This window comes from Bos mutus, chromosome 8, assembly GCF_027580195.1.
Source record: "Bos mutus isolate GX-2022 chromosome 8, NWIPB_WYAK_1.1, whole genome shotgun sequence".
Lineage (NCBI taxonomy): Eukaryota > Metazoa > Chordata > Mammalia > Artiodactyla > Bovidae > Bos > Bos mutus.
The window spans coordinates 94,805,793-94,819,809 of record NC_091624.1 but is presented as its reverse complement, the minus strand read 5'-3'; the positions used below and the strand labels follow the sequence as shown (position 1 = coordinate 94,819,809).

At 44.8% G+C, this 14,017-nt stretch overlaps 1 protein-coding gene and 1 non-coding gene across 5 annotated transcripts in view; one reads left to right on the top strand and one right to left on the bottom strand.

Moving 5' to 3' along the window:
* The window catches only part of MOB3B (MOB kinase activator 3B), a 235,145-nt gene that overhangs the window by 175,237 nt on the left and 45,891 nt on the right, over positions 1 to 14,017 (top strand). The window lies entirely within an intron of this gene.
* Positions 1,666 to 1,738, bottom strand: TRNAS-GGA (transfer RNA serine (anticodon GGA)). The gene has a single exon. It is a non-coding gene; the product is annotated as a tRNA-Ser (tRNA).

The following is a 14,017-nucleotide window of genomic DNA, read 5'->3' as shown; positions in this document are numbered from 1 at the left end:
GAAATCTGAGTCACAGAAAGGCCTGGGACAACCCAGTGTTCTAGAGAAGAGCCTCTTTGGGGGCATGGGGAACAAAGAGTGATTGGATTGGCCAGGAATTATTAACAGTGGTTGTGAGCAAGAAGGAACACCAGTTTTCTTCCCAGAAGTTTATAGTTCTTTAAATTCTGCTTGAAACAGTAGCCTTCTTACCTGTTTTGTTAATTTTAATTACAGGGAGATTAATTGCAATGCTTGTACATATTGATAACAAGTGCTTTTAATGCTTAACTGTTTGAAATTAGGTATTCATTTCCCACAAACCAAAACCTGCAAAGTAACAGAAAATGATATTGAGGGTGTTTCTAAAGACAGTCATTATATATTTTCAGTCTGGATACTTAGCACAGTTCAGGATCCATTAAGAATACTGCACCGTGGATTGTTATTACTGAAACGAGCACTTTCAATAATTGACAGTGCTTGAACATGAACTTCCAATTCTACTATTGCCAGTTATTAATTTAATATTAATTATTAATTTAATATTTAATAATTTTATGATTTAATATGTTGACAGTAAAATCAGTCATATCAAATGAACACATTTTATTCAATTTGCATATATCAATTACCCTAGATATGCAAAGCAAGTTACCCAGATGTTCTCATTGTATAAAAAAGATAAGTTTTTGAGAATTGACAAATGCAGTCTAAAAAATACAATGAATCTCACTCATTTTTTGGCCCTTAAAGGATTATGAAGGAGTCAGGCATTTGGCTTCCTGTTCTAGTGCATTCTTTAGAATCGAATGCAGCTAGAGGCCAGAAGGGCAGCACTTCTCCGGCCAGTTTCCTTTTGAATATCAGCAGTCCCAGAGTTCCCACACCTCCAGTGGGACATTCCTAATGTCGTGCCTTGGGATTCCACAGTGTAGAACACTTAAACCCCACCTCGTGTTTCTTTCTGCCATGTTTCCGCCAGGCACAGCCACACTCCTCTGCACCCAGAGCCCACACTCCTCTGCACCCAGAGCCCACTGTGTTGCTTTGTCTGCTGTGGGCCAGCTACCCCGCACGGGTTATGTTGAGGGCCCAGCATCCCACAATGGTAGGAGGTTCAGTCTCAGACTGCTTAAAGACAAGGATCAGACTCTCTGGGTTCAAGCCCTGAACCATTCATTCACCAACTTGCAATCTTGAGCAAGGCTTTTCAAAGCCTCATTTTACTCATTTGAAAAATAGGTATATATTAATAGAATTGCTGATTCAGATGGTAAAGAATCTGCCTGCAATGTGGGAAACCCCAGTTCGACCCCTGGGTTGAGAAGATGCCCTGGAGGAGGAAATGGCAACCCATTCCAGTATTCTTGCCTGGAAAATTCCATGGATGGAGGAGCCTGGCGGTCTACAGTCCATGTGATCAAAAAGAGTTGGACACAACTGAGCGACTACACTTTCACTTTCAAAATTTAAACAGGTTAGGTGCTTAAGAAACTTGATAGGTGCTTAAGAAATATTGGCTGTTGAATGAAATAATGAATGTACAGTAACAATAACGGTAAGTTGCTCAGTCGTGTCCGACTCTTTGCGACCCTATGGACTATAGCCTACCAGGCTCCTCCATCCATGTAATTCTCCAGGCAAGAGTACTGGAGTGGGTTGCCATTTCCTTCTCCAGGAGATCTTCCTGACCTGGGGATTGAACCCAGGTCTCCTGCATTCCAGGCAGATGCTTTAACCTCTGAGCCACCAGGGAAGCCAGTGACCAGCATATAGTAAGCAGAGTTACCCTAATTCTACCTTCCCCGGCTCACATGGCCTTTTGCCATCCTGGGGATCTCCTCAGTAGCCTTGTAACAGATATAGTTCATTGTATTTGTATCAGCGTCTTCCGTGGGTTGTCAACTCTTTGAGTTGATGTTGTTGATGTTGCCAAGTACATAATAGATGTTTAATGTGGCTTTTTTTCTCTTTTTTATTTTTTAAATTATGATAGTATGATAACACATTTACAGGAGACTTGGAAAATACAGAACAAGGTTACATTTAGTTCCACTAAATATTACAATTATTTTTTTAAGTAGATAAATTAAGATTTTTAGTTGGAGTTTTAATATCAAACTCTTGAAAATTAATAGAATGAATATACAGTGAAGTGGAAGGCTATAGTAGACCTGAAAAGCACCATGAACCACTTCAACATAATTAAGATTTATACAATTTTCACACAACAATAGGATACAAATTCTACTCAAGTTCCCATAGGCTGTAATCTAGGACACACTGGAACATATCCAGGTACATAAAACAAGGTGCAAAAATTTCATAGTCTAGTGGTATTGAAAAGTAGAGACATCATTTTGCCAACAAAGATCCATAGCATCAAAGCTATGGTTTTCCAGTAGTCAGGTCCAGATATGAGAGGTGAACCGTAAAGAAGTCTAAGCGCCAAAGAATTGATGCTTTCGAACTGTGGTCCTGGAGAAGACTCGAGAGACACTTGGACAGCAAGGAGAGCAAACCAGTCAATCCTAAAGGAAATCAATATTCATTGAAAGGATTGTTGCTGAAGCTCCAACAGTTTGGTCACCTGATGCCAAGAGCCAACACATTAGAAAAGACCCTGATGCTGAGAAAGATTGAGGGCAAGAGAAGAAGGGAGCAACAGAGGATGAGATGGTTGGATGGCATCATTGACTCACTGGGCATGAGTTTGAGCAAATCCAGGAGACAGTGAAGGACAGTGAAGCCTAGTGTGCTGCAGTCCATGAGGTTGCAAAGATTCAGACACAACTTAGTGACTGAACAACAACAAAAACAGAAGTATTGGAATCATACAGAGTCTTTTCACTTATCACTGTGGAATTATTAATATGTTAGAAATCAATATCAAAAGATGTTTGAAAATAACCAGTTTATTTTCAAGTGCCATTTTCCAAGAGAGATCTTTGACTTAGCCACTGAAGATGCTTAATGTGGTTTTGAATCAGGAAGAGTCCCTGGAGGATGAGGCGCCTCCGTTTAAAGGGGTTACACACCATCATTCCTTCTCTGGTGCCACCCTCATCTCAGAACATGCCTGCAGACCTCCACTTATCCACTGTTGGAAATAAAGCTTCATCCTACCGAGTTAGTAGTTGAGATTAAAAGCAAAATGAAGTGTAGAGCACTGAAGAGAGAGATGCGAATCCTTAGTATCAGGTCTGCCAGAGAACGATGGAACCTCAATTCCCAGTCAGTTCTCTGATCTAGACCCCAATTATAGCTCCTGGGAGGATGTCAAACGCTCTCACACTGTGTGTCCTGGTGGGCCAGGTCTACGGTGATGCAGTCTCCTGGGTTTATCACAAAAAATCCCATCTCCTGGGAAAACCCTCCATCCCTGGTGAGGGGGGACAGTAGGCCACTCTGTCAGGCCTCCGAGTGGGAATACAGTTGGGATTCAGAAGCAGGGAAGAGGTCACCCTGGCAGCCCAGTGAGGAAGGCCAGCACGTCCGTCTGTGCACAGGGTCTGCCTCACGGCTCCCGTTGGGACCCGCTGGTCAGCAGCAGCCTGGGAACCGGAGACACACGGGATTTCATTGAGTCTCCAGCAGGGAGGGGAGGCTGGAGCATTGACAGATGTGACAAATGATTCTGTTCTCCTGTAAAGGCAACAGCTGAAGATGATTTGAACTCGAGCAAGTTCACAGTCAAGGAAACGAGCCTAAATGATGCTGGTAATTAGCAAATGGGCCAGGCGCTGATTGAATAAGCAGGCTGCTGGCTGGCTGGGCTGCCTGGGAGTCAGCTGACAGAATGGCGCTAATCAGGCGCAGTCATTAGCCAGCACCGGGAGCAACAGTGTTTTGTTAGCTTTTCACTAAAGACAAAAGCAGACTCAGAGAGGGCTGTTAGCCATGCAGAAGCTGGTGAATAAAAAACAGAGGAGGGCGGAGGAGGAGAGAGGTTGGTGAGGCAGGCAGGAAAGACAGGAGTGTTCTTGTTCATCGTGATGACCTGCTCACCCCTGGGTGACCTTGGTCCAGCACTTTCACCATCTCTCTCCAGGGCTCCACTGCCTTGTTTCTAACAATGATTATACCGTCACGTGTCTTGTAGAGGTGCTGCCACGAAACCAAGAGTTAGCACAGGGCTGTTCTGTTACTTTATAGCAGAGCTTCCCAGGTGAGGCTAGTGGTAAAGAATCTGCCTGCCAATGCAGGAGACACAAGAGATGCATTGATCCCTGGGTCGGGAAGATCCCCTGGAGGAGGAAATGACGACCCACTCCAGTATTCTTGCCTGGGAAATCCCATAGATGGAGGAGCCTGGAGGGCTACAATCCATGGGGCTGCAAAGTGTCAGACATGACTGAGCGCCTGAGAACACTTGGGCCATGAGTCTGCATGCGTGCCAAGTCGCTTCAGTTGTGCCTGACTCTGTGTAACCTTATGGACAACAGCCTGCCAGGCTCCTCTGTCCATGGGCCATAGGAGCTTTTATATTAAGTCAGTGTTTCTCAATAGGAGTCCACACACGGCTGCATCAGAATTTCTTGGAGGTGATATTTTAAAATGGACTTACCCAAGCCTCACCCCAGATACACCAAAACAGAATCATTGAGGTTAGTGCCCAGGACCAAGCACCCCAGGTCTCCACTGCAAACTTTTGAAAAATAGCTAGCCATGTATTTATCTGGCTGTGCTGGGTCTTAGTTGCTGCACATGGAATCTTTAGTTGCAGCACGCAAAGTCTCAGCTGTAGCATGTGGGATCTAGTTCCCTGAGCAGGGATCAAACCCGGGTCCCCTGCACTGGGAGCTCAAGGGTCGTAGCCACTGGAATCCCAGGGAAGTTCCTCCCTCTCAAATACAATGTGCATATGAATCAACTGGGCATCTCACCACAGTGCAGATTCTGATTCTGTGCCCCTGATAAACACTCGGTTCATTTTGCCCGCAGGTGATCTCAGTGCTCCTCTGAGGGGGGCAAGACTCTAGATGACAATTACTCTCAAATTAGGAAATTTCTCTTGTTAGCACATCATCTCTTCTTCTCCTCGAGGATGGGGGTGGTTAGCTCAGTGAGGTGGGAAAGTCAAGCCAAGAAGAAAAATCTAAGGATCTGTTTTGGCCAAGAATATTCCTCAGGATGTTGATCCCAAGAACTGATCAGTGAAAAATGGATTTTCTTTTCCTGATCAAATGAGTTTCCAAAATGCTGTATCACCCCCACCCTTTGAAGACCCAAGATTTACAGAGCAAAGGCCTTGCGAACTCATCCAGTGAAGAAACTGGTTCGGTTTTCTGTAGCACCATCTCCATTCCCAATTTAATTGCATTTGGCTGCTGAAATTTTTTTTTCCCTAATATTTATTTATTTGGCTGCATCAGGCCTTAGTTGGAGCACTGAGGATCTTCGCTGTGTGTCATGGGGGATCTTTCGTTGTGGCGCACAGGACTCTCTAGTCGTGGTATGCTCCAGGGCGCTAGGGCTCAGTAGCTGTGGCGTGTGGGCTCAGTTGCTCCACGGCATGTGCGATCTTAGTTCCCAGACCAGGGATTGAACCCACGTCCCTTGCATTGCAAGGCAGATTCTTAACCACTGGACCACCAGGGAAGTCCTGGAAATTTTTTGTTATTACTCATTAACATCTCATGGACATCGTGACCCAAGGAACGAACTGGGGGCAACACTGTTCCTTGGTGATGTGTTTCTCGATTTTGAGTGTTCCCTCCTTGCCTCCACCCTGCCCCAAGCCCGCCCCCACCACTGCTGATGGGGTGAGGAAGAAAGAAGACTTAGAGAGGGAGACGGGAAGTAAACAGGTCCTCATACAGGAGGGCCTCAGGGGAAAAAAGTGACTCAGCCTCGTCCCTTCTCACTCCTCAGCCCTCCCACTTCACCGGTGACACCCCATCATTCAGTTGCCACTATGTGCATGGCACACATGCATTTTCAAGAAATAAACAATAGCTCCATTTCTTGAGTTCCACATGTTTCGCTACACTCTTGACATGTGTTATTCCATCTGCTTCCTATACTCGTTATCTTTACTTCAAACAGGCGTGGTGGGTTCCTCTCCATCCGTCATTACTCTCCTTACTGCCATCTTATCACCCCCAAGCTTCCCCAACTCTCCCAGTTTGTAGGCAGTGACTCTTGGCTGACGATTGAGATTCATGCACCAAGTGATTTTAGGCTTCAGCCACCAACACTGCTTGAAAAATGGGTGCTTTAGGACCAGATGGAAGAACAGCAGTTTGCAGACCAAAGACTTGGAAAGCCTTGTCTCATACAGACCCAGCACGCCTCATCTCAGCCCAGACACGCGATGACCTTGTGTTCCCCTAAGAGGTGGCCAGGGCATGCCCATGCACGCCTGGGGGACCCTTGGTGGGTGCAGTAGCCAAGGCTGGCCTGAAATGGCAAGATCAGGTCAGGACTGTGAAAAGAAGCAGAGCCTCTCACATGCGCCAGAGCCACTACCTCAAACAGCTAGCAAGGAAGAGCTATTGTGAGGCTTCTGAAAGGGCCTTTTGTTTGGCAGCATCATCTGTGCAGAGGCCTGAGGGTTGCTTCTTGTCAGGCGGGTTCTCTCACTTCCAGCCAAATGGTCCCAGCATGGACACAGGCATTGGAGAAGAAAGAGCCTGAGCCGGCGAGTCTGGCCGTTTGGCCTTGACAAGCATGCTTCCACGATGATGTTGCCGCAGTCGTTGTCTGATGCTGAGCAAGGCATTTAATGTCTCTGGGGCTGTTGTCTGTATGTGAATGCAATCATACCAAGAGTCCCCCAGCATGACTTACGGAGAGTATCATCTTCGACACAGTGTGTCTCCAGCCTTATTGTCTCTGGTCCAACGTGACCTTTCCTTTTTGCCTAATGAAGTCTTCGTGAGTTAAGACTTCCCTGGTGGCTCAGATGGTAACGTGTCTGCCTGCAATGCCGGAGACCCGGGCTCAATCCTCGAATCAGGAAGATCCCCTGGAGAAGGAAATGGCAACCCACTCCAGTACTCTTGCCTGGAAAATTCCATGGGTGGAGGAGCCTGGTAGGCTACAGTCCATGGGGTCACAAAGAGTCAGACATGACTGAGCGACTTCACTTTCTTTCTTTCATGAATTAAAGCCCAGCATGCCAGCAGAGCGGGTATACCTGGCATGGAGAGTAGCTGGAGAATTGCATTTGTGGGACTTTATCAGTTTAGATGGCATGTGCGTGTCTGTGTGTCCAGCATGGCATCAGCTAGGGGTGGTTGTTCAGGGCAACCCAAATGCCCACAGCTGAGTGGAAGAGCCTGCCAGAGACCATTTTAGGAGCTTTGGCAGACATGTTCTAAAGTGTCAATTTGAAAAATAGCACAGGAATGTGGGATTATTTTCAATGAACTGCATTGTGCCGAGTTAGTGGGCTCAATGGGGCAAAACCTGCCATATGTCTTTGTTAGTCCCGTTTATTCATCCTTTGCTGATGTCCAGTAAGCTTTTGCTTCTGGTTTATGGGATGGAAAATAGTTGGTTTGGGGTTTTTTGTTTTGTTTTTGTTTTTTAACTGGGTCAGGGTGAGATATGGTTTGCTTTATTTCAGGGCCTCTAATATAATCAATTAGAGTTGAATACGATGCCCATGGGAAAATCTCAGCACATAATATTAAGTAATAAAATCAAAATTCAAAACTGTATTGGAAAATCACTCTAATCATATGTTTCTACTACGGTGGCAAGTAGAGTCATCTAATCATAGATGAGAAAGGAAATATGGCAAATACATGCCTATTGAACTTTTCAAGTTTTCTATCACAAGCATGTATCACTTTTATAATAAGCAGAAAAATCAAACATCATGCTTTAAAAAGCCTGACCAACAAAGACCAAAGGTGAACATGACAAGCAGGCTGTGGACCCAGGGCCATGGGCTCTGAGTGAGCTCTCTCTGTCTCTGGTCCTGCCCTCTGCACCCCCTTCTCAGACACGCGGTGATGGAGACATTCAGAGAGGCAAGGTGGTCTGCAGGCAACAGTGACGCTGAGAGGAGTGGCCAGTGGTGGTACTTGCCCTTTCTGGATGCAGTTGGAGGAGGGTGTGCACAGTCACGTGGACTAAACAATTTCCCAGGATATGGGGTGGTCCCTCCTGGAGTGGGGAATTCAGCCGTCTTTGTGAACACTGAGGTGGTATCTTTATAGTGCCTGCGTGCTTAGTCACTTCAGTCTTGTCCGACTCTTTGTGACCCATGGACTATAGCCCACCAGACTCCTCTGTCCATGGGATTCTCCAGGCAAGAATACTTGAGTTGTTTGCCATGCCCTCCTCCAGGGGATCATCTCAACCCAGGGATCATACCCAGGCTCCTGTATTGGCAGGCAGGTTCTTGACCACTAGTGCCACCTGGGAAGCCCCATGTTTAGAGTAGGCATACACTTTTCACGTTAAAGCCCCTTTTCTAAGTGAGAAGATCTAGAGCACATGATGAAATCTACAGATCACCCACATGTAACGTGTTCAGCCCTGCAGGGACAGGCTTTGTCTGGGCACCTCACTGCAGAGGGTACCATGCATGACTGATGGTTTTGATTGGAATTTCTCCCATCCAAATTCCTCTGCTTAACTAGATCTAAGAGATTTTTGTTTCTAAGTTCAAGTTTCAGAAGAGATTTGTTGCAAAGAGATTAATCCATACTGTGGACTGGTCTATATATAGATTAGTAAATGTAATCATAAGTGTATGTATTTACAATAACTACAAACAAATTTTAGCTGAAACTATGTTGTGGATCTAGAGTTAATTCCAATCCTTTCTTACTAAGGCATTAGCAAAACTCAAGTCTGTAAGTGACTAACCTGGTCTCAATCAGGTTCTTGTTTTGTCTTTTGTGCACATTTTTCTTCTCAGAGAGGACCTTTTTCTTTTCCTGTCTCTCAGTTCAGTTCAGTCGCTCAGTCGTGTCTGACTCTTTGCGACCCCGTGGACTGCAGCATGCCAAACCTCCCTGTCCATCACCAACTCCCAGAGTTCACTCAAACTCATGTCCATTGAGTCGGTGATGCCATTCAACCATCTCATCCTCAGTCATCCCCTTCTCCTCCTGCCTTCAATCTTTCCCAGCATCAGGGTCTTTTCCAGTGAGTCAGTTCTTCACATCAGGTAGCCAAAGTATTAGAGTTTCAGATTGAACATCAGTCCTTCCAATGAACAGTCAGTACTGATTTCCTTTAGGATGGACTGGTTGGATCTCCTTGCAGTCCAAGGGACTCTCAAGAGTCTTCTCCAACACCACAGTTCAAAAGCATCAATTCTTCACCACTCAGCTTTCTTTATAGTCCAACTCTCACATCCATACATGACTACTGGAAAAACCATAGCCTTGACTAGACAGACGTTTGTTGGTAAAGTAATGTCTCTACTTTTTAATATGCTGTCTAGGTTGGTCATAACTTTTCTTCCAAGGAGTAAGCGTCTTTTTATTTCATGGCTGCAGTCACCATCTGCAGTGATTTAGGAGCCCAAGAAAATAAAGTCTGCCACTGTTTCCACTGTTTCTCCATCTATTTGCCATAAATTACTCTCCATCTATTTTGCCATCTATTACTCCATCTATTTGAAGTAATGGGACCAGATGCCATGATCTTAGTTTTCTGAATGTTGAGCTTTAAGCCAACTTTTTCACTCTCCTCTTTCACTTTCATCAAGAGGCTCTTTAGGTCTTCACTTTCTGCCATAAGGGTGATGTCATCTGCATATCTGAGGTTATTGATATTTCTCCCACCAATCTTGATTCCAGCTTGTGCTTCATCCAGCCCAGCGTTTCTCATGATGTACTCTGCATATAAGTTAAATAAGCAGGGTGACAATATACAGCCTTGATGTACTCCTTTTCCTGTTTGGAACCAGTCTGTTGTTCCATGTCCAGTTCTGTTGCTTCCTGACCTGCATACAGATTTCTCAGGAGGCAGGTCAGGTGGTCTGGCATTCCCACCACTTTCAGAATTTTCCACAGTTTATTGTGATCCACACAGTCAAAGGCTTTGGCATAGTCAATAAAGCAGAAATAGATGTTTTTCTGGAACTCTCTTGCTTTTTCGATGATCCAGGACCCATGTTTCATCCTTGTTCACACCATCTGTATCTCTGGATTGATCATTCCTTTGTAAATGGGTTGATATTCTAATCATTCAACAATTAGCTGCCTGCTTTAAATTTTTTAAGTACAGAATCTTGAAGCATTAGCATATATTAATAACTCATATTATTTCTGTTCTAATTTGCTATTACATACTTCTGTCTAATTCATATGTCAGATCATCTTCTAGTTCGGCAGGTACACCCAATATAGTCAGGTGAAGAATACCAAGACCTCCAAGCCACACTCTGCCTTCTTTCTTTACCTTTGCTGAGTGGGAATGGTTTATAGATAACTTCTGATTTTAATTGGAAGAGAGTCATTTCTAGTGCACATGCATGCTCAGTTGTCTGACTCTTTGTGAGCCCATGGACTATAGCCTGCCAGGCTCAACTGTGCATGGGATTTCCCAGGCAAGAATACTTGAGTGGGTTGCCATTTCCTTCTCCAGGGGATCTTCCTGACCTAGGGATCAAACCCACGTCTCCTGCATGGGTGGATCCTTTACTACTGCCCCACCTGGGAAGCCCATCATTTCCAGACCATTCAGTAGGTATTTATTACCTTCTGACCATGTACTAGAAATTGGGGTCACTGCTTTTCAAGGAATTCACTGGAAGTCTTCCTCCTATCCTGTCATTATTTTGACATCCTCCAAAGTATTTCTCCCAGAATCTACTAGTTCTAAGAGATGTCAGAGGTATTATGTGAAAAGGGGGGTTGCATGGTCCAATAACTATGGGAAACAGTGAAATAATAAAACTATTCTGGTTTCATTAATACCGTAATATGGATCCTAATCCCCCAAGCAAGATAGAGAACATACAGATATATGTGACCAGGGAATTCTTTCTCTCCAGAGTACTTTGTGGATCTAAGGCTTTGAAATACCCTTTGGGAAATTCTACAGTCACCTTTTGTATTACAAAGCCAGTCCTCTTCTGGCTGCTGAGGGTCTGTTAATAAGCATTTATTGAAAACCTACTATATGTCAGAGACTGTGCTGAGTGCCAGAGTGACCGTCAAAGAGACATCTCCATTCTTTAAGGAGCTCATGGTTTTAAAGAATCATATCTTTCAACCCACATTAATTAGAATTGCACTGTCGAATACACTAGCCACTGGCCACTTGTGGCTATTTACATTTAAATTAATTAAATAAAAATTAAAATTAGTTTCTTAATCTTACTAGCCACATTTCAAGTGCTTAGAAGCCACATATCATGTCTAGTGGGTATTGTGTTGGATAGTGAGCATCTCCATCATCGTGGAACGTTCTTTTGCTGCTGCTGCTGCTAAGTCACTTCAGTCGTGTCCGACTCTGTGCGACCCCAAAGATAGCAGCCCACCAGGCTCCCCCATCCCTGGGACTCTCCAGGCAAGAACACTGGAGTGGGTTGCCATTTCCCTCTCCAATGAATGAAAGTGAAAAGTGAAAGTGAAGTCGCTCAGTTGTGTCCGACTCTTAGCGACCCCATGGACTGCAGCCTACCAGGCTCCTCCATCCATGGGATTTTCCAGGCAAGAGTACTGGAGTGGGGTGCCACTTTCTTTTGGACACTACTAATTAAGAGAGTCTAGCCTCAAGCATTACTTCCTACAATATTAATACCCTGTCCAATCGCCAGTGAATGCCAGATGTGTTCAAAACTGTCCCCATGCTGCTTCAATGAGGCATTGCTGTTTAGTTCTTAGAACATATACTATGGTCTGCTTCTCTTTACTGGACACTTACTTCTCCCCCAGCTTGCAGATGAAGACTGGATAGAACTCAAAACCATCTGCTCACTGTTTCTCTCTAGGTCTCGTGTCAGAATCTCCATCACAGGGAGCTGCTTATTTCCTCAGGAAGGCTCATAAATTACAAATTAATTACAAATAGTAATTATACTTTACTGTGTCTGCATTTTTGGAAATTGCTGCAGAATGTCAGTCACAGCAGAAATTAATTCCTCTTCATGAACATTTGTATGAAAGTGTGTGAATAGTCACTGTGGCTTGATGCCCATATATTCAATATAAGTCTGCCAAATTTTTGTCTGCTATGTGTGGTCTAGACTAGTTCAAATTTCCCAGCAGACAAGAGTAGATTCTTTGTCAAATGAATTTGCTTGGGATTTGAATGCAGGAAGGTTTTACTTATTGAAATCTAGCAATATATCTTCTCTCACCACTCACCTGTCTGACCACAATAAAAGCATGAGGATAAGGTTATATACTGTTCTTACCCTAGGGACTTGTGTGGTCCCTGTGTGGTCCTCGGGACACCTCCCACCTTGAATTAATATTTTTTTTTTGGCCTCACCCTGTGGCATGTGGTGTCTTAGTTCCCCGACCAGGGATGGAACCTGGACCCCCTTCAGTAGAAGCTCAGAGTCCTAACCACTGGACTGCCAGGGAAGTCCTTACCATGAAGTAATTTTGTAGATAAAGGTCAGCTATCCAGGCCATCAGCAAGGCCAGTTAAGCCATAATGTCGTACTGGAACATGGTAGTAATCACTATGAATTTCATGAGATTCCTATGATGTTGTGAATCTGAGTGTAACTGGACCAGTAATTTAGAATAAATGCATACTGGTAGATCTGGATGAAGAAAGAGAGATGCAGACGGCTCCCAAAGAGAACTTCCTAGAGTTCCTTGAATGAGCCATGTCCCCTCAGCTCCAGGCCATAAGTACATGCGAGTCCCTCGGCTCCACATGTCCTGTGTCCTGCTCATCCTGCGAGTCTCCCTCAGAGAAGAGGGCTCTTCAGTCTTCACCATGTTAGGTCCCCGCCAGCTGCTCCCAGGGCCCACTGACCCCAAAGAGGGTAACCACAACGAAAGCCACAGCATCTCCAAGGACTAGCGTCAGAAGTGACCAGCCACCCTCCACCGCTTTCACTCGTCAGCAGTGAGTCACCAAGTCCGGCCAGCTCTGAAGGGGAAGGGAACTAAGCTCTCTCTCTCTCTCTCTCAAAGAGGAGGACCTGAGAATTTTTAGACATTTTTTTAGACCACCGCAGAGACCAACATTTTTTAAACTGGTGATGTTTGTCTTTGGCCCCTATATTTGCTTCCCTTTCTTCTCTTACTTGCCACATCCTAAGCTCAGCTCTGCCATCTCCCCAGCATGCTCCTTCCTGCAGAAATCACCTGCCTCGGTGAAAACTCCCCTTACCTCAGTTTGGTCACTTCCTTCTCGCCTTGCTGGCCAAGTTCTTTGAAGAAGGCCATCTAGCCAATTGTCTTACTTTCTCACTTCCCTTTCACTTCATTCCAGAAACCAGCTTTTTTCTCTGGAAGTGGTACCCAGAAGGCCTGTGCACTTACTTTTGAAACAGAGAAGAAACATGAACAGTGTAATTCATGCTATGGATAATTCTTAAAAACATAGTGCTGAGCAAAAGAAATCAGATATAGAAAGTTCATACAGTTTGATCCCATTTATATCAAATTCTAGAACAGTCTAAACTAATCCACTATGTCAGAAAGCAGATCAGTGGTTGCCTGGGCAAAGGGTAGGGGTAGGGGATTGACTGCAAAAGGAGTAAAGAGGGAATTTTCTCAGACGTGGTAGAAATATTATGTATCTCAATTGTGGTGGTTACCTGGGAGCATATATCCCTCAAAGCTCATCAAACTGTGCATTTATTTATTTTTTAATGTTGCTTTCTAAAAAAAAATAATTTTTTTTTAATTTGTTTATTTTTGCCTGTGCTGGGTCTTCACTTCTGCTTGGGCCTTTCTCTAGTTGTGGCCAGCAGGGGCTACTCTGGTTGCAGTGCACGAGCCTCTCATTGCAGTGGCTTATCTTGTTGCAGAGCCCAGGCTCTAGAGTGCCCGGGCTTCAGTAGCTGCAGCATGCAGTAGTTTATGGCACCCAGGCTCTAGAGCACTGGCTCAAGAGTTGTGGCACGCGGGCTTAGTTGCCCTGCAGCATGTGG